This window comes from Siphateles boraxobius, unplaced genomic scaffold, assembly GCF_051911475.1.
Source record: "Siphateles boraxobius isolate OS27281-9 unplaced genomic scaffold, OSU_SipBor_1 77, whole genome shotgun sequence".
Lineage (NCBI taxonomy): Eukaryota > Metazoa > Chordata > Actinopteri > Cypriniformes > Leuciscidae > Siphateles > Siphateles boraxobius.
Window position 1 is genome coordinate 6253299 of NW_027509205.1, and position 19067 is coordinate 6272365.

Consider the following 19067-nt stretch of genomic DNA (forward strand, 5'->3'; position numbering starts at 1 on the left):
GAGTGAAAGAGTGCAAGACAGCATCATGTGGTCGGAAAAAAAGAGGGGGGTCAATGTAGCATCGGTCGGCGGGAGGTCCCTGGTAAAAATATAGTCAATTCGAGAGGCTCTGGCACCGTCACCACTGAACCAGGTGAAGCCTTCCTCTCTTTGATGCATTGTTTTAAAACAGTCAACTAACTTAAAATCTTTGACTATATTTTGTAATAAAACCGATGTCTTGTCGACCTTAAAATCCTCTCCTACCCTCCTTCTGTCCTTTTTTGATAATACACAATTAAAATCCCCTGCTACCACTAGGGGAGCCCTGCCTAGCATGTGGGGTTGCAAGTCTTCTAAAAGCTCATACCTGTTATTTTTTTCAGTAAAACCATACATATTTAAAATGTTAAGATCCTTACCTAAAAAAGTCAGATTTGCTAAAATTGCCCGCCCGTCCCTCACCACAGTGCTGCCCTTCACCAAAAGGTTGGGATTTTTTATTAAAATAGCAACACCGTCATTTTTGTTAAAATTGGACCCACTCCAAATGGAAAATCCTGGGGTCCAAATCTCCTCCCACTTCCTGTAATTTGTTAAAAAGGGCAAACCACATTCTTGCAATAAAAACACATCTGACTTAAAAGTTTTTAAAAAGGATAACACACTCTGTGCTCGCAAAGTAGACCTCACACTTCTCACATTGATTGTAGAGATAGTGAGGGCCATGAGCAGTATGGTTAAAAATACAAGCATTAATAGAAGGATAAAACCAAAAGACTGCAGAAAGTTACATTAAAATCATGTTATGTCATGTAGCACTTGCTTCTCCCTTTCCCCAGAAAAACTGGGATCAGGAGGGCAAATGCTCGCCGCCTCAGAGTCCACAGAGAGAACCTCTTGTGGCTCCTTCGGTGACGATGTTCTAAGCTTAACGTGCAAAAAGGAGACTTCATTGGGAGATTCTGCGGGCCACATACGGTCTAGATCTAACGAAGAGGAACTATCTAGCCGATGCGATGCCCGCAGCCTTTTCTCCTCTGTTTGAAGCAGAGGAGATCTCGCAGACCTTTTTTGCACCTGAGCATTGGGGAGTGAACCCTCGGATTCACCCCCACTATCCACCACACTAACCTCCGATACGGTGTAGAGTGAGGAAGCCGTTGCATCCTCCTCCTCCTCCTCCATTTTGTTTTCACTTCTCTCTTGTTGGGGAACGGCTTCCTCACTCTGTTCGCTGTTAAAACTTGACTCCGCCCCTGTGGCCGCCCCACTTCCTTCCTCCTGCCCACTCCCTGAGGCTGGCTGGGAAATAGAATTTCCCGCCAAAACCTCAGGGACCGCCTCCTCCTTCCTTTGCTCTTTTGTTTGTTCCACATGTGGGGCGGCCATTTTGTTGCCTTTCAGTTTGTTGGCAAAACTTTTAGGGCAATCTCTGTAGAGATGGGATGACTCCCCACAGAGGTTGCACCGCCTGCCATTGGTACACTCTTCAAAAGTATGACCAATTTCTCTGCATTTCCCACATATCATTTCCTGGCATGCTTCAGCTAAGTGCCCAAACTTTCCACATTTTCTACATAATTTGGGCATACCCTGGTAGTGAATGTAGCCTCTGTTCTCACCCAACACAATCATAGAAGGCAGATGCTTCAGGCCCTGGTAGCCCCCAGCGTCTTCCCATTGTTTAATGGGAATTCGCCAGGAGCATGTCCAAATACCATCCTCATCTAAAACCTTGACTGGCTGGCTTCGAACTGTGCAAAATCTGCCCAGCCAGACACAAATGTCCTCCCCAGTCACTGTCTCATTAAACATTCTAACAATCACAGTTTTAAGTGTGTTGTCAGAGAGCTTTTCAACAGTAAACATGGACAGCTGGGATTTAGCTACTTCAAATCTGTGCCAGAAATCATTCAGGTGGGAAACCGCTCTAAAACTAACATCAAATCCTTTGTTCAGGGGCAGAGTCACGATGCAATTCAGATCATCAGGTTTAAAATTTAGAGTTTTTTGGATCAGCTTCCTGGAGAAGTCAAGACGTGACATCCCCAGGAGCTTCCCCTCAACTTCTTTGAATAAAAAACGCACGCTGTGGTGCCTCCTCATGCCGGCACGGGCAGCCGACATGGTGGAGACACCAACAGCCTAAAACTTTAAAAAACAATAAATAAATAAATAAATAGATAAAAAGGTCTTACCTTAAAACAGAACCGGAATAAAAGCAGCTGGATCAATGTACCTCTCAAAAGTTTGGGGCTCAAGTCACTGAAGGACCCAAGCCGGAAAAACCTCCAAGAGGCGATCGCTGTCTCTACCCTAGGACCAGACACTTGATCTTAGCCAAAAGGCCGAGAAGCGATGACACAATGACGCAGAGGCGGGGGAGCCGTCAAAGGCCACGCCCACCTGGGCCGTGGCGAGAGGGTCTAAAGGTCGCCAGCAAACAAGCTCAGCTCACAGCAATACAAGCTCAGCTTGACTGTTGACACCGAAAATGGATCACAGCAGAGCGCACAACACGACACTTTGGAGTGCAACCTGGGATTTTGGACCAACAAACATTCTGCCCTAAAAGTGAGCGGGCAGACCAAAGCGTACGTCGTAGAGACTTGAAACTCTTGAGGGATGGTAGTACCCGCCCGGTCTACAACATCACCAAGGCTCGGCCCAATCGGCCCCAAGGTGGCGCTGCAGCGATCAGAAGTACGAAATGCCTCGTAACTCCTGAACCGTCCGTCGCAGACCCAAGTGTCTTACATCACCGGAATCCTTGGCTCGGGCCGAACAAGACGCAGGCCTCGGATTCGATGGTTGCGCTGGCGAGATTTTCGGGTATTTGGGATTTTGTGAAAAAGCTACTTTTGCACACTAGTCCTAGGTCTTTCGCCCGATCTGACCCAAACCGGTGCAGAAAGATTCCCTGGAGTCTGATTGCCGACAGCGATGGGGAAAAAAGTCGGAATTTCGATTCACGTTGGCGACGGGACGCCAAAACGTTGGGAGTGGGCGAGGCGGGCTTTACTTAAATGGCCATAACTCTCCAACGGAATGAGACAATTACACCCAAGTCGGTACACCTGTGCACGGGCTCAGCCTGTGCTCTGGTGAAAAGGGATGTGGCGACTGGCCACTTGGTGGCGCTGTAAACAGTAAAAACAACAACATGAATACGGCCATAGGCGACTGTATGTCAGGTGATTTTTCACACATGCACAAGGTATTCATACCACATGATAGAACTCCTCATTCGGAACAACTTTGCTTCTAGGACCACTGCTGCCAATAAAAGCGCTGGTTGAATAATGGAGATTATTTGAAGAATGATGAAAAAAAAAACTAAAAAACAGCCCTACTTTTGCAGACTGGTCCTAGGTTGAGAGTTTTACATCTCTCGATCAACCACTGCAGTTCAATTCCCTGGACTTCCTAGGTCGTTAACTACCAGAAGAAGAGGAACTCGAACAATCTGCTCTTTTAACCAGTGTGTCCAGGGGAGAGCGCGAACGCAGTCCCCCACTACCATAAATTATGCAGTCGAGATTCCCACATTTGGGGAATTCGCAGGGGTCAGCACAACCGGAGTGCAATGGCCGAGCCTCGCCCTGGGTGAACCACCTTCCTGATCATGGTGTCTCCCCTGCCAGGTAAGTATGAATTCCCAGGCCTCCCGTCAGAGGCACCGTGTCCCTCTCCGCAATCCTCACCAACGGTCGGACAATCAAACACACACCTGATTCAACTCATCAGCTCATTCGTAAAAACTCCAAGAGATAAGAGAGAGACATCAAAAACCTGCAGAGTCGGGCTCTTTTGCTGTTGTTGTTGTGGATGATGTTGTTTTCATGCTCCGGATCCATGAGCCAAAAATCAATTTCATACGCGGTCACCGGATAGTGGACGAATCAGATGTTAAACGAGATAAGAACAGAGTTGTTGTTTTTTTTTCCCTCTCACACCACCATTACCTGTATAGCATATGATCACCTACAACACCTTTAAAGCACCCATACACAGCAATATACGTTACTTCCATTAACACCTGCTGCCACACAAGACTAAAACATCTCTTTCATTGAACACAGTTTTTGGGGGTGCACCGTTCCCAGAAGTACTGCAATACCGGGTCGATGCGTGGAGTGGACGGAGCAAGCCCCTCTTCCATCTCCCAGTTCCAAAAATCAATTTAATATATGGTGCCCGGGTAGGGCACGTATCAGATATTAAACTGATAAGAACAGATTTTTTTCTTTCGAAAAAAGTTTATTGTCACATTGTTTCATTCCATTCTTTCAATATCCATTTTTTCCTTATAAAATCACATTTTTGCACATATCTTAAAACAACAAAAAGGACATAAGTTACAGTTAAAAATCAGTTATGTTGATGTGTTGTGTAAAAGTCCATGTATGTTGTGTGTTGTTTTAAAGTAAAGGTAAAATGGATTAAAATAAAATAGGAATGCAAATATAAAACAATAAAACAATTAAATATGCCAAATAAAACATCTCTTGTACAGGATCGAGGGTGAGTCCCTATCAAGAATGTCCATTCACTCCAGGTCTCCAGAACAGGCCCCAGACTCCTCGCTTCCAGTGCCCAGCGGAGATCCCCTCTCCTCCGGCCCGCTGGCCCGCTGTTCCCGTAGCCAGAGTGGTGAGGGTGCATCTACGGGCGGCCAGGTACGGTGGCGGCCGGGACCTTCTCCGTGTGACCTCGGCCCCCCCATCCGAATAACGACGTGCGGCCCACCCTGCAGCGTTGATGTTATCCTCTGCTCGCACGCGTGGAGGGGGACCGTCACGCGTTTCCCCACCAGCAGGTTTCTGGTGACCCAGATGGCATCCTTGATGTGGTTGAGGGTGAGCCAGAGCGAGGCAAACGTTGGTGGTGTCAACTCCTTCAAGCACTGACCCACCCCCAGGATGGCGAGCTTATAGTCCACCTGGGCCCCACCCGCTGGCAGGCACGGGAAAAACAGGGGGCCTGTCTTGGCCCACAGGTCCCGCGCAGCGCCGCACTCCCAGAGCAGATGTTGAACGGTCTCCGGGGAACCACATCCGGACCGTGGGCAGGTGGAGTTTTTGGCCATGCCTCTGGAGTGCATGACCGCCCTGACCGGGAGGATCTCATGAGCCACCATCCACGACAGGTCCTTAAGCCTGTTCTGGAGAGCTGGGTGGGCTGCGTTCCTCCAAACGTCTTTGGCCTCACCTAGTGTGAGGCCTGGAACTGGACTCACCGATTCTCGATCCTGCACAAGAGAGACGAGAGACTTGTGATTAGTTAAAACAGTGGCATCATTTGTTTCTAAAAGATATTTCTTTAAAAAATTCTTAATAAAACTATGCTCTTTTGACAAATTAAAAGACACTGGACTTTTAAGATCAATGGGTAAAATTTTCAAACTTCTTAGGTATGACCCCATCCAGAATCGGGTCATGGCTGCTGTCTTGTGTTCTCTGGATGGGGTCAGTGCATACTGGATATGGAGGGCGGCAAAGCGGCTGCCTAAAAACAGGTGGGGGTCTGGGAGGCCTTTCCCGCCATTCTCTTTTTTCTTTTTAACGACCTCCCTCTTGATTCGTTCCCACTTGGACCCCCACAGGAAATAAAATACCGCCCTCTCCAACTTAGCCAGGAATCGTCTTGGGGGACTAAAAACAGAACAGACAAGTAAAATTAGTGGTAAAATCACTGCTTTAAAAATTAAAATCTTGCCTTCTAACGTCAGTTGTCTTAGTCCCCAAAAGCCCAGTCTTTGTCTGACTTTCCCTAACATGTCAGTCCAGTTTCCTGGTCCTCCACCCTCCCTGTCAAATTTTACTCCTAAAATTTTCAAATCCTTTTCTTTAAAATCCAAATCTAGTCCTCCTGTGTCCACGTCGCCCCACGGCCCGAAGAGCAGGGCCTCGGACTTACTCCTGTTAAGCTTGGCGCCCGAGGCCCGACCGTACCAGTCAGTCAAGTCCATTGCTCTTCGTACTGATAAAAAGTCAGTCGCTAAAAGGGTCACGTCATCCATATATAAAACGCAGGTCGCCGTCAGTCCACCAGTTCCTGGGATATCTAGTCCTTTAATCCATTTATCCCTTCTCAAGATCTGTGCCAGTGGCTCAATACAAGCCACATACAGAAGGGGAGATAAAGGACACCCCTGACGGACACCGCTGTGGATATTTACAGCTTTGGAAAGATGCCCATTTGCAAGAAATTTGCTGCTTAAGCCCTCATACAGCAGTCCCACCCAAGCTATAAACCTCTCTGGAAAGCCCATTTTTTGCAGTACCTGAAGGAGGTACTGGTGCGAGACCCGATCAAAAGCTTTTTCAAAGTCTAAATTTAGGACTACAAGCCTAATGTTTCTGTCTCTCGCATAACAGATGGCGTCTCTGATCAGTACCAGGCTGTCCGTGATCTTCCTGCCGGGCACAGCGCAAGCTTGATCCAGGTGGATTACGTCCTCTAAAACAGTCGACATGCGTGTAGCTAAAATCTTACTAAAAAGTTTACAATCATAATTTAAAAGAGTGATTGGTCGCCAGTTTCTCAAGTCAGTCTTGTCTCCTTTTTTGTACAGTAATGTAACTATCCCTACTCTAAAGCTGTCTGGAAGTCTGTCAAGAGTCTCAAATTCTTTAAAAACTGTAAGTAAGTCATGTGCTAAAATGTCCCAGAAAGTCAGATAAAACTCAAAGGGGAGTCCGTCCATGCCCGGGGACTTCCCCTTCTTAAAACCCTTTAAAGCTTTTTCCAATTCTAAAAGATTAAAATCCTGGGATAAAAGCACATCTGGACTCTTAACTTTTTTATCTAAAAACCCTAAAACTTCCTCTAAGATGCCATTGTGTACCTCTTTAGTGCCGTATAAATTACTGTAAAAACTTTCAATTTCCCCTAAAATCAGGTCAGTTGTATTTACTTCCCCCCCTCTAAAAGTTTTTAAAATATTGATCGACCCTCCCCGAGCTATTGTCTTTTTAAAAAAATACCTGGTACACTTCTCTCCTTCCTCTAACTCCCTTTCTCTACATCTTAAAATGACACCTTTGCTCTTTGTTTCAGACAGATCTGACATTTCTTTCTTTACTTCTTTTATTTCATTTGTAAAATCCAATCCATTGTTTAAAAGGTTAAAATATCTCTGCAGTCTTTTTTGCAACCCCATCATGCGTCTTTTTTCTTTATTCTTTTTTTCTTTTCCAATTTGTTTAAAAAACCGTCCTGTCCTTTGTTTCACCATCTCCCACCACTGTGCACGTGAGTCGTAAAAGTCCTGGAGGGTCTGCCATTGGCTGAACTGCTCCCTATACTCACTAACCACTTCCTCGTCCTCTAATAGGGAACAGTTCAGCTTCCACAGCCCTCCCCCTGCAGTCACACCCGTGGGGAGTGAAAGAGTGCAAGACAGCATCATGTGGTCGGAAAAAAAGAGGGGGGTCAATGTAGCATCGGTCGGCGGGAGGTCCCTGGTAAAAATATAGTCAATTCGAGAGGCTCTGGCACCGTCACCACTGAACCAGGTGAAGCCTTCCTCTCTTTGATGCATTGTTTTAAAACAGTCAACTAACTTAAAATCTTTGACTATATTTTGTAATAAAACCGATGTCTTGTCGACCTTAAAATCCTCTCCTACCCTCCTTCTGTCCTTTTTTGATAATACACAATTAAAATCCCCTGCTACCACTAGGGGAGCCCTGCCTAGCATGTGGGGTTGCAAGTCTTCTAAAAGCTCATACCTGTTATTTTTTTCAGTAAAACCATACATATTTAAAATGTTAAGATCCTTACCTAAAAAAGTCAGATTTGCTAAAATTGCCCGCCCGTCCCTCACCACAGTGCTGCCCTTCACCAAAAGGTTGGGATTTTTTATTAAAATAGCAACACCGTCATTTTTGTTAAAATTGGACCCACTCCAAATGGAAAATCCTGGGGTCCAAATCTCCTCCCACTTCCTGTAATTTGTTAAAAAGGGCAAACCACATTCTTGCAATAAAAACACATCTGACTTAAAAGTTTTTAAAAAGGATAACACACTCTGTGCTCGCAAAGTAGACCTCACACTTCTCACATTGATTGTAGAGATAGTGAGGGCCATGAGCAGTATGGTTAAAAATACAAGCATTAATAGAAGGATAAAACCAAAAGACTGCAGAAAGTTACATTAAAATCATGTTATGTCATGTAGCACTTGCTTCTCCCTTTCCCCAGAAAAACTGGGATCAGGAGGGCAAATGCTCGCCGCCTCAGAGTCCACAGAGAGAACCTCTTGTGGCTCCTTCGGTGACGATGTTCTAAGCTTAACGTGCAAAAAGGAGACTTCATTGGGAGATTCTGCGGGCCACATACGGTCTAGATCTAACGAAGAGGAACTATCTAGCCGATGCGATGCCCGCAGCCTTTTCTCCTCTGTTTGAAGCAGAGGAGATCTCGCAGACCTTTTTTGCACCTGAGCATTGGGGAGTGAACCCTCGGATTCACCCCCACTATCCACCACACTAACCTCCGATACGGTGTAGAGTGAGGAAGCCGTTGCATCCTCCTCCTCCTCCTCCATTTTGTTTTCACTTCTCTCTTGTTGGGGAACGGCTTCCTCACTCTGTTCGCTGTTAAAACTTGACTCCGCCCCTGTGGCCGCCCCACTTCCTTCCTCCTGCCCACTCCCTGAGGCTGGCTGGGAAATAGAATTTCCCGCCAAAACCTCAGGGACCGCCTCCTCCTTCCTTTGCTCTTTTGTTTGTTCCACATGTGGGGCGGCCATTTTGTTGCCTTTCAGTTTGTTGGCAAAACTTTTAGGGCAATCTCTGTAGAGATGGGATGACTCCCCACAGAGGTTGCACCGCCTGCCATTGGTACACTCTTCAAAAGTATGACCAATTTCTCTGCATTTCCCACATATCATTTCCTGGCATGCTTCAGCTAAGTGCCCAAACTTTCCACATTTTCTACATAATTTGGGCATACCCTGGTAGTGAATGTAGCCTCTGTTCTCACCCAACACAATCATAGAAGGCAGATGCTTCAGGCCCTGGTAGCCCCCAGCGTCTTCCCATTGTTTAATGGGAATTCGCCAGGAGCATGTCCAAATACCATCCTCATCTAAAACCTTGACTGGCTGGCTTCGAACTGTGCAAAATCTGCCCAGCCAGACACAAATGTCCTCCCCAGTCACTGTCTCATTAAACATTCTAACAATCACAGTTTTAAGTGTGTTGTCAGAGAGCTTTTCAACAGTAAACATGGACAGCTGGGATTTAGCTACTTCAAATCTGTGCCAGAAATCATTCAGGTGGGAAACCGCTCTAAAACTAACATCAAATCCTTTGTTCAGGGGCAGAGTCACGATGCAATTCAGATCATCAGGTTTAAAATTTAGAGTTTTTTGGATCAGCTTCCTGGAGAAGTCAAGACGTGACATCCCCAGGAGCTTCCCCTCAACTTCTTTGAATAAAAAACGCACGCTGTGGTGCCTCCTCATGCCGGCACGGGCAGCCGACATGGTGGAGACACCAACAGCCTAAAACTTTAAAAAACAATAAATAAATAAATAAATAGATAAAAAGGTCTTACCTTAAAACAGAACCGGAATAAAAGCAGCTGGATCAATGTACCTCTCAAAAGTTTGGGGCTCAAGTCACTGAAGGACCCAAGCCGGAAAAACCTCCAAGAGGCGATCGCTGTCTCTACCCTAGGACCAGACACTTGATCTTAGCCAAAAGGCCGAGAAGCGATGACACAATGACGCAGAGGCGGGGGAGCCGTCAAAGGCCACGCCCACCTGGGCCGTGGCGAGAGGGTCTAAAGGTCGCCAGCAAACAAGCTCAGCTCACAGCAATACAAGCTCAGCTTGACTGTTGACACCGAAAATGGATCACAGCAGAGCGCACAACACGACACTTTGGAGTGCAACCTGGGATTTTGGACCAACAAACATTCTGCCCTAAAAGTGAGCGGGCAGACCAAAGCGTACGTCGTAGAGACTTGAAACTCTTGAGGGATGGTAGTACCCGCCCGGTCTACAACATCACCAAGGCTCGGCCCAATCGGCCCCAAGGTGGCGCTGCAGCGATCAGAAGTACGAAATGCCTCGTAACTCCTGAACCGTCCGTCGCAGACCCAAGTGTCTTACATCACCGGAATCCTTGGCTCGGGCCGAACAAGACGCAGGCCTCGGATTCGATGGTTGCGCTGGCGAGATTTTCGGGTATTTGGGATTTTGTGAAAAAGCTACTTTTGCACACTAGTCCTAGGTCTTTCGCCCGATCTGACCCAAACCGGTGCAGAAAGATTCCCTGGAGTCTGATTGCCGACAGCGATGGGGAAAAAAGTCGGAATTTCGATTCACGTTGGCGACGGGACGCCAAAACGTTGGGAGTGGGCGAGGCGGGCTTTACTTAAATGGCCATAACTCTCCAACGGAATGAGACAATTACACCCAAGTCGGTACACCTGTGCACGGGCTCAGCCTGTGCTCAGGTGAAAAGGGATGTGGCGACTGGCCACTTGGTGGCGCTGTAAACAGTAAAAACAACAACATGAATACGGCCATAGGCGACTGTATGTCAGGTGATTTTTCACACATGCACAAGGTATTCATACCACATGATAGAACTCCTCATTCGGAACAACTTTGCTTCTAGGACCACTGCTGCCAATAAAAGCGCTGGTTGAATAATGGAGATTATTTGAAGAATGATGAAAAAAAAAACTAAAAAACAGCCCTACTTTTGCAGACTGGTCCTAGGTTGAGAGTTTTACATCTCTCGATCAACCACTGCAGTTCAATTCCCTGGACTTCCTAGGTCGTTAACTACCAGAAGAAGAGGAACTCGAACAATCTGCTCTTTTAACCAGTGTGTCCAGGGGAGAGCGCGAACGCAGTCCCCCACTACCATAAATTATGCAGTCGAGATTCCCACATTTGGGGAATTCGCAGGGGTCAGCACAACCGGAGTGCAATGGCCGAGCCTCGCCCTGGGTGAACCACCTTCCTGATCATGGTGTCTCCCCTGCCAGGTAAGTATGAATTCCCAGGCCTCCCGTCAGAGGCACCGTGTCCCTCTCCGCAATCCTCACCAACGGTCGGACAATCAAACACACACCTGATTCAACTCATCAGCTCATTCGTAAAAACTCCAAGAGATAAGAGAGAGACATCAAAAACCTGCAGAGTCGGGCTCTTTTGCTGTTGTTGTTGTGGATGATGTTGTTTTCATGCTCCGGATCCATGAGCCAAAAATCAATTTCATACGCGGTCACCGGATAGTGGACGAATCAGATGTTAAACGAGATAAGAACAGAGTTGTTGTTTTTTTTTCCCTCTCACACCACCATTACCTGTATAGCATATGATCACCTACAACACCTTTAAAGCACCCATACACAGCAATATACGTTACTTCCATTAACACCTGCTGCCACACAAGACTAAAACATCTCTTTCATTGAACACAGTTTTTGGGGGTGCACCGTTCCCAGAAGTACTGCAATACCGGGTCGATGCGTGGAGTGGACGGAGCAAGCCCCTCTTCCATCTCCCAGTTCCAAAAATCAATTTAATATATGGTGCCCGGGTAGGGCACGTATCAGATATTAAACTGATAAGAACAGATACTACACTTGATCTTAGCCAAAAGGCCGAGAAGCGATGACACAATGACGCAGAGGCGGGGGAGCCGTCAAAGGCCACGCCCACCTGGGCCGTGGCGAGAGGGTCTAAAGGTCGCCAGCAAACAAGCTCAGCTCACAGCAATACAAGCTCAGCTTGACTGTTGACACCGAAAATGGATCACAGCAGAGCGCACAACACGACACTTTGGAGTGCAACCTGGGATTTTGGACCAACAAACATTCTGCCCTAAAAGTGAGCGGGCAGACCAAAGCGTACGTCGTAGAGACTTGAAACTCTTGAGGGATGGTAGTACCCGCCCGGTCTACAACATCACCAAGGCTCGGCCCAATCGGCCCCAAGGTGGCGCTGCAGCGATCAGAAGTACGAAATGCCTCGTAACTCCTGAACCGTCCGTCGCAGACCCAAGTGTCTTACATCACCGGAATCCTTGGCTCGGGCCGAACAAGACGCAGGCCTCGGATTCGATGGTTGCGCTGGCGAGATTTTCGGGTATTTGGGATTTTGTGAAAAAGCTACTTTTGCACACTAGTCCTAGGTCTTTCGCCCGATCTGACCCAAACCGGTGCAGAAAGATTCCCTGGAGTCTGATTGCCGACAGCGATGGGGAAAAAAGTCGGAATTTCGATTCACGTTGGCGACGGGACGCCAAAACGTTGGGAGTGGGCGAGGCGGGCTTTACTTAAATGGCCATAACTCTCCAACGGAATGAGACAATTACACCCAAGTCGGTACACCTGTGCACGGGCTCAGCCTGTGCTCAGGTGAAAAGGGATGTGGCGACTGGCCACTTGGTGGCGCTGTAAACAGTAAAAACAACAACATGAATACGGCCATAGGCGACTGTATGTCAGGTGATTTTTCACACATGCACAAGGTATTCATACCACATGATAGAACTCCTCATTCGGAACAACTTTGCTTCTAGGACCACTGCTGCCAATAAAAGCGCTGGTTGAATAATGGAGATTATTTGAAGAATGATGAAAAAAAAAACTAAAAAACAGCCCTACTTTTGCAGACTGGTCCTAGGTTGAGAGTTTTACATCTCTCGATCAACCACTGCAGTTCAATTCCCTGGACTTCCTAGGTCGTTAACTACCAGAAGAAGAGGAACTCGAACAATCTGCTCTTTTAACCAGTGTGTCCAGGGGAGAGCGCGAACGCAGTCCCCCACTACCATAAATTATGCAGTCGAGATTCCCACATTTGGGGAATTCGCAGGGGTCAGCACAACCGGAGTGCAATGGCCGAGCCTCGCCCTGGGTGAACCACCTTCCTGATCATGGTGTCTCCCCTGCCAGGTAAGTATGAATTCCCAGGCCTCCCGTCAGAGGCACCGTGTCCCTCTCCGCAATCCTCACCAACGGTCGGACAATCAAACACACACCTGATTCAACTCATCAGCTCATTCGTAAAAACTCCAAGAGATAAGAGAGAGACATCAAAAACCTGCAGAGTCGGGCTCTTTTGCTGTTGTTGTTGTGGATGATGTTGTTTTCATGCTCCGGATCCATGAGCCAAAAATCAATTTCATACGCGGTCACCGGATAGTGGACGAATCAGATGTTAAACGAGATAAGAACAGAGTTGTTGTTTTTTTTTCCCTCTCACACCACCATTACCTGTATAGCATATGATCACCTACAACACCTTTAAAGCACCCATACACAGCAATATACGTTACTTCCATTAACACCTGCTGCCACACAAGACTAAAACATCTCTTTCATTGAACACAGTTTTTGGGGGTGCACCGTTCCCAGAAGTACTGCAGTACCGGGTCGATGCGTGGAGTGGACGGAGCAAGCCCCTCTTCCATCTCCCAGTTCCAAAAATCAATTTAATATATGGTGCCCGGGTAGGGCACGTATCAGATATTAAACTGATAAGAACAGATTTTTCTTTCGAAAAAAGTTTATTGTCACATTGTTTCATTCCATTCTTTCAATATCCATTTTTTCCTTATAAAATCACATTTTTGCACATATCTTAAAACAACAAAAAGGACATAAGTTACAGTTAAAAATCAGTTATGTTGATGTGTTGTGTAAAAGTCCATGTATGTTGTGTGTTGTTTTAAAGTAAAGGTAAAATGGATTAAAATAAAATAGGAATGCAAATATAAAACAATAAAACAATAAAATATGCCAAATAAAACATCTCTTGTACAGGATCGAGGGTGAGTCCCTATCAAGAATGTCCATTCACTCCAGGTCTCCAGAACAGGCCCCAGACTCCTCGCTTCCAGTGCCCAGCGGAGATCCCCTCTCCTCCGGCCCGCTGGCCCGCTGTTCCCGTAGCCAGAGTGGTGAGGGTGCATCTACGGGCGGCCAGGTACGGTGGCGGCCGGGACCTTCTCCGTGTGACCTCGGCCCCCCCATCCGAATAACGACGTGCGGCCCACCCTGCAGCGTTGATGTTATCCTCTGCTCGCACGCGTGGAGGGGGACCGTCACGCGTTTCCCCACCAGCAGGTTTCTGGTGACCCAGATGGCATCCTTGATGTGGTTGAGGGTGAGCCAGAGCGAGGCAAACGTTGGTGGTGTCAACTCCTTCAAGCCCTGACCCACCCCCAGGATGGCGAGCTTATAGTCCACCTGGGCCCCACCCGCTGGCAGGCACGGGAAAAACAGGGGGCCTGTCTTGGCCCACAGGTCCCGCGCAGCGCCGCACTCCCAGAGCAGATGTTGAACGGTCTCCGGGGAACCACATCCGGACCGTGGGCAGGTGGAGTTTTTGGCCATGCCTCTGGAGTGCATGACCGCCCTGACCGGGAGGATCTCATGAGCCACCATCCACGACAGGTCCTTAAGCCTGTTCTGGAGAGCTGGGTGGGCTGCGTTCCTCCAAACGTCTTTGGCCTCACCTAGTGTGAGGCCTGGAACTGGACTCACCGATTCTCGATCCTGCACAAGAGAGACGAGAGACTTGTGATTAGTTAAAACAGTGGCATCATTTGTTTCTAAAAGATATTTCTTTAAAAATTTCTTAATGAAACTATGCTCTTTTGACAAATTAAAAGACACTGGACTTTTAAGATCAATGGGTAAAATTTTCAAACTTCTTAGGTATGACCCCATCCAGAATCGGGTCATGGCTGCTGTCTTGTGTTCTCTGGATGGGGTCAGTGCATACTGGATATGGAGGGCGGCAAAGCGGCTGCCTAAAAACAGGTGGGGGTCTGGGAGGCCTTTCCCGCCATTCTCTTTTTTCTTTTTAACGACCTCCCTCTTGATTCGTTCCCACTTGGACCCCCACAGGAAATAAAATACCGCCCTCTCCAACTTAGCCAGGAATCGTCTTGGGGGACTAAAAACGGAACAGACAAGTAAAATTAGTGGTAAAATCACTGCTTTAAAAATTAAAATCTTGCCTTCTAACGTCAGTTGTCTTAGTCCCCAAAAGCCCAGTCTTTGTCTGACTTTCCCTAACATGTCAGTCCAGTTTCCTGGTCCTCCACCCTCCCTGTCAAATTTTACTCCTAAAATTTTCAAATCCTTTTCTTTAAAATCCAAATCTAGTCCTCCTGTGTCCACGTCGCCCCACGGCCCGAAGAGCAGGGCCTCGGACTTACTCCTGTTAAGCTTGGCGCCCGAGGCCCGACCGTACCAGTCAGTCAAGTCCATTGCTCTTCGTACTGATAAAAAGTCAGTCGCTAAAAGGGTCACGTCATCCATATATAAAACGCAGGTCGCCGTCAGTCCACCAGTTCCTGGGATATCTAGTCCTTTAATCCATTTATCCCTTCTCAAGATCTGTGCCAGTGGCTCAATACAAGCCACATACAGAAGGGGAGATAAAGGACACCCCTGACGGACACCGCTGTGGATATTTACAGCTTTGGAAAGATGCCCATTTGCAAGAAATTTGCTGCTTAAGCCCTCATACAGCAGTCCCACCCAAGCTATAAACCTCTCTGGAAAGCCCATTTTTTGCAGTACCTGAAGGAGGTACTGGTGCGAGACCCGATCAAAAGCTTTTTCAAAGTCTAAATTTAGGACTACAAGCCTAATGTTTCTGTCTCTCGCATAACAGATGGCGTCTCTGATCAGTACCAGGCTGTCCGTGATCTTCCTGCCGGGCACAGCGCAAGCTTGATCCAGGTGGATTACGTCCTCTAAAACAGTCGACATGCGTGTAGCTAAAATCTTACTAAAAAGTTTACAATCATAATTTAAAAGAGTGATTGGTCGCCAGTTTCTCAAGTCAGTCTTGTCTCCTTTTTTGTACAGTAATGTAACTATCCCTACTCTAAAGCTGTCTGGAAGTCTGTCAAGAGTCTCAAATTCTTTAAAAACTGTAAGTAAGTCATGTGCTAAAATGTCCCAGAAAGTCAGATAAAACTCAAAGGGGAGTCCGTCCATGCCCGGGGACTTCCCCTTCTTAAAACCCTTTAAAGCTTTTTCCAATTCTAAAAGATTAAAATCCTGGGATAAAAGCACATCTGGACTCTTAACTTTTTTATCTAAAAACCCTAAAACTTCCTCTAAGATGCCATTGTGTACCTCTTTAGTGCCGTATAAATTACTGTAAAAACTTTCAATTTCCCCTAAAATCAGGTCAGTTGTATTTACTTCCCCCCCTCTAAAAGTTTTTAAAATATTGATCGACCCTCCCCGAGCTATTGTCTTTTTAAAAAAATACCTGGTACACTTCTCTCCTTCCTCTAACTCCCTTTCTCTACATCTTAAAATGACACCTTTGCTCTTTGTTTCAGACAGATCTGACATTTCTTTCTTTACTTCTTTTATTTCATTTGTAAAATCCAATCCATTGTTTAAAAGGTTAAAATATCTCTGCAGTCTTTTTTGCAACCCCATCATGCGTCTTTTTTCTTTATTCTTTTTTTCTTTTCCAATTTGTTTAAAAAACCGTCCTGTCCTTTGTTTCACCATCTCCCACCACTGTGCACGTGAGTCGTAAAAGTCCTGGAGGGTCTGCCATTGGCTGAACTGCTCCCTATACTCACTAACCACTTCCTCGTCCTCTAATAGGGAACAGTTCAGCTTCCACAGCCCTCCCCCTGCAGTCACACCCGTGGGGAGTGAAAGAGTGCAAGACAGCATCATGTGGTCGGAAAAAAAGAGGGGGGTCAATGTAGCATCGGTCGGCGGGAGGTCCCTGGTAAAAATATAGTCAATTCGAGAGGCTCTGGCACCGTCACCACTGAACCAGGTGAAGCCTTCCTCTCTTTGATGCATTGTTTTAAAACAGTCAACTAACTTAAAATCTTTGACTATATTTTGTAATAAAACCGATGTCTTGTCGACCTTAAAATCCTCTCCTACCCTCCTTCTGTCCTTTTTTGATAATACACAATTAAAATCCCCTGCTACCACTAGGGGAGCCCTGCCTAGCATGTGGGGTTGCAAGTCTTCTAAAAGCTCATACCTGTTATTTTTTTCAGTAAAACCATACATATTTAAAATGTTAAGATCCTTACCTAAAAAAGTCAGATTTGCTAAAATTGCCCGCCCGTCCCTCACCACAGTGCTGCCCTTCACCAAAAGGTTGGGATTTTTTATTAAAATAGCAACACCGTCATTTTTGTTAAAATTGGACCCACTCCAAATGGAAAATCCTGGGGTCCAAATCTCCTCCCACTTCCTGTAATTTGTTAAAAAGGGCAAACCACATTCTTGCAATAAAAACACATCTGACTTAAAAGTTTTTAAAAAGGATAACACACTCTGTGCTCGCAAAGTAGACCTCACACTTCTCACATTGATTGTAGAGATAGTGAGGGCCATGAGCAGTATGGTTAAAAATACAAGCATTAATAGAAGGATAAAACCAAAAGACTGCAGAAAGTTACATTAAAATCATGTTATGTCATGTAGCACTTGCTTCTCCCTTTCCCCAGAAAAACTGGGATCAGGAGGGCAAATGCTCGCCGCCTCAGAGTCCACAGAGAGAACCTCTTGTGGCTCCTTCGGTGACGATGTTCTAAGCTTAACGTGCAAAAAGGAGACTTCATTGGGAGATTCTGCGGGCCACATACGGTCTAGATCTAACGAAGAGGAACTATCTAGCCGATGCGATGCCCGCAGCCTTTTCTCCTCTGTTTGAAGCAGAGGAGATCTCGCAGACCTTTTTTGCACCTGAGCATTGGGGAGTGAACCCTCGGATTCACCCCCACTATCCACCACACTAACCTCCGATACGGTGTAGAGTGAGGAAGCCGTTGCATCCTCCTCCTCCTCCTCCATTTTGTTTTCACTTCTCTCTTGTTGGGGAACGGCTTCCTCACTCTGTTCGCTGTTAAAACTTGACTCCGCCCCTGTGGCCGCCCCACTTCCTTCCTCCTGCCCACTCCCTGAGGCTGGCTGGGAAATAGAATTTCCCGCCAAAACCTCAGGGACCGCCTCCTCCTTCCTTTGCTCTTTTGTTTGTTCCACATGTGGGGCGGCCATTTTGTTGCCTTTCAGTTTGTTGGCAAAACTTTTAGGGCAATCTCTGTAGAGATGGGATGACTCCCCACAGAGGTTGCACCGCCTGCCATTGGTACACTCTTCAAAAGTATGACCAATTTCTCTGCATTTCCCACATATCATTTCCTGGCATGCTTCAGCTAAGTGCCCAAACTTTCCACATTTTCTACATAATTTGGGCATACCCTGGTAGTGAATGTAGCCTCTGTTCTCACCCAACACAATCATAGAAGGCAGATGCTTCAGGCCCTGGTAGCCCCCAGCGTCTTCCCATTGTTTAATGGGAATTCGCCAGGAGCATGTCCAAATACCATCCTCATCTAAAACCTTGACTGGCTGGCTTCGAACTGTGCAAAATCTGCCCAGCCAGACACAAATGTCCTCCCCAGTCACTGTCTCATTAAACATTCTAACAATCACAGTTTTAAGTGTGTTGTCAGAGAGCTTTTCAACAGTAAACATGGACAGCTGGGATTTAGCTACTTCAAATCTGTGCCAGAAATCATTCAGGTGGGAAACCGCTCTAAAACTAACATCAAATCCTTTGTTCAGGGGCAGAGTCACGATGCAATTCAGATCATCAGGTTTAAAATTTAGAGTTTTTTGGATCAGCTTCCTGGAGAAGTCAAGACGTGACATCCCCAGGAGCTTCCCCTCAACTTCTTTGAATAAAAAACGCACGCTGTGGTGCCTCCTCATGCCGGCACGGGCAGCCGACATGGTGGAGACACCAACAGCCTAAAACTTTAAAAAACAATAAATAAATAAATAAATAGATAAAAAGGTCTTACCTTAAAACAGAACCGGAATAAAAGCAGCTGGATCAATGTACCTCTCAAAAGTTTGGGGCTCAAGTCACTGAAGGACCCAAGCCGGAAAAACCTCCAAGAGGCGATCGCTGTCTCTACCCTAGGACCAGACACTTGATCTTAGCCAAAAGGCCGAGAAGCGATGACACAATGACGCAGAGGCGGGGGAGCCGTCAAAGGCCACGCCCACCTGGGCCGTGGCGAGAGGGTCTAAAG

At 46.7% G+C, this 19067-nt stretch overlaps 4 non-coding genes and 2 pseudogenes across 4 annotated transcripts; all 6 read right to left on the reverse strand.

Annotated features, from left to right (window-relative positions):
• Positions 1 to 3470: 3470 nt before the first annotated feature.
• On the reverse strand, positions 3471 to 3634 carry LOC143726781 (U1 spliceosomal RNA). The gene has a single exon (XR_013199013.1). It is a non-coding gene; the product is annotated as a U1 spliceosomal RNA (small nuclear RNA).
• A 434-nt stretch (positions 3635 to 4068) lies between these two features.
• On the reverse strand, positions 4069 to 4246 carry LOC143727370 (U2 spliceosomal RNA; annotated as a pseudogene).
• Positions 4247 to 10839: 6593 nt separating this feature from the next.
• LOC143726782 (U1 spliceosomal RNA) lies at positions 10840 to 11003 on the reverse strand. The gene has a single exon (XR_013199014.1). It is a non-coding gene; the product is annotated as a U1 spliceosomal RNA (small nuclear RNA).
• A 434-nt stretch (positions 11004 to 11437) lies between these two features.
• On the reverse strand, positions 11438 to 11628 carry LOC143727143 (U2 spliceosomal RNA). Its single transcript, XR_013199351.1, has one exon. It is a non-coding gene; the product is annotated as a U2 spliceosomal RNA (small nuclear RNA).
• Positions 11629 to 12756: 1128 nt separating this feature from the next.
• LOC143726783 (U1 spliceosomal RNA) lies at positions 12757 to 12920 on the reverse strand. The gene has a single exon (XR_013199015.1). It is a non-coding gene; the product is annotated as a U1 spliceosomal RNA (small nuclear RNA).
• Positions 12921 to 13354: 434 nt separating this feature from the next.
• Positions 13355 to 13530, reverse strand: LOC143727411 (U2 spliceosomal RNA; annotated as a pseudogene).
• Positions 13531 to 19067: the final 5537 nt, after the last annotated feature.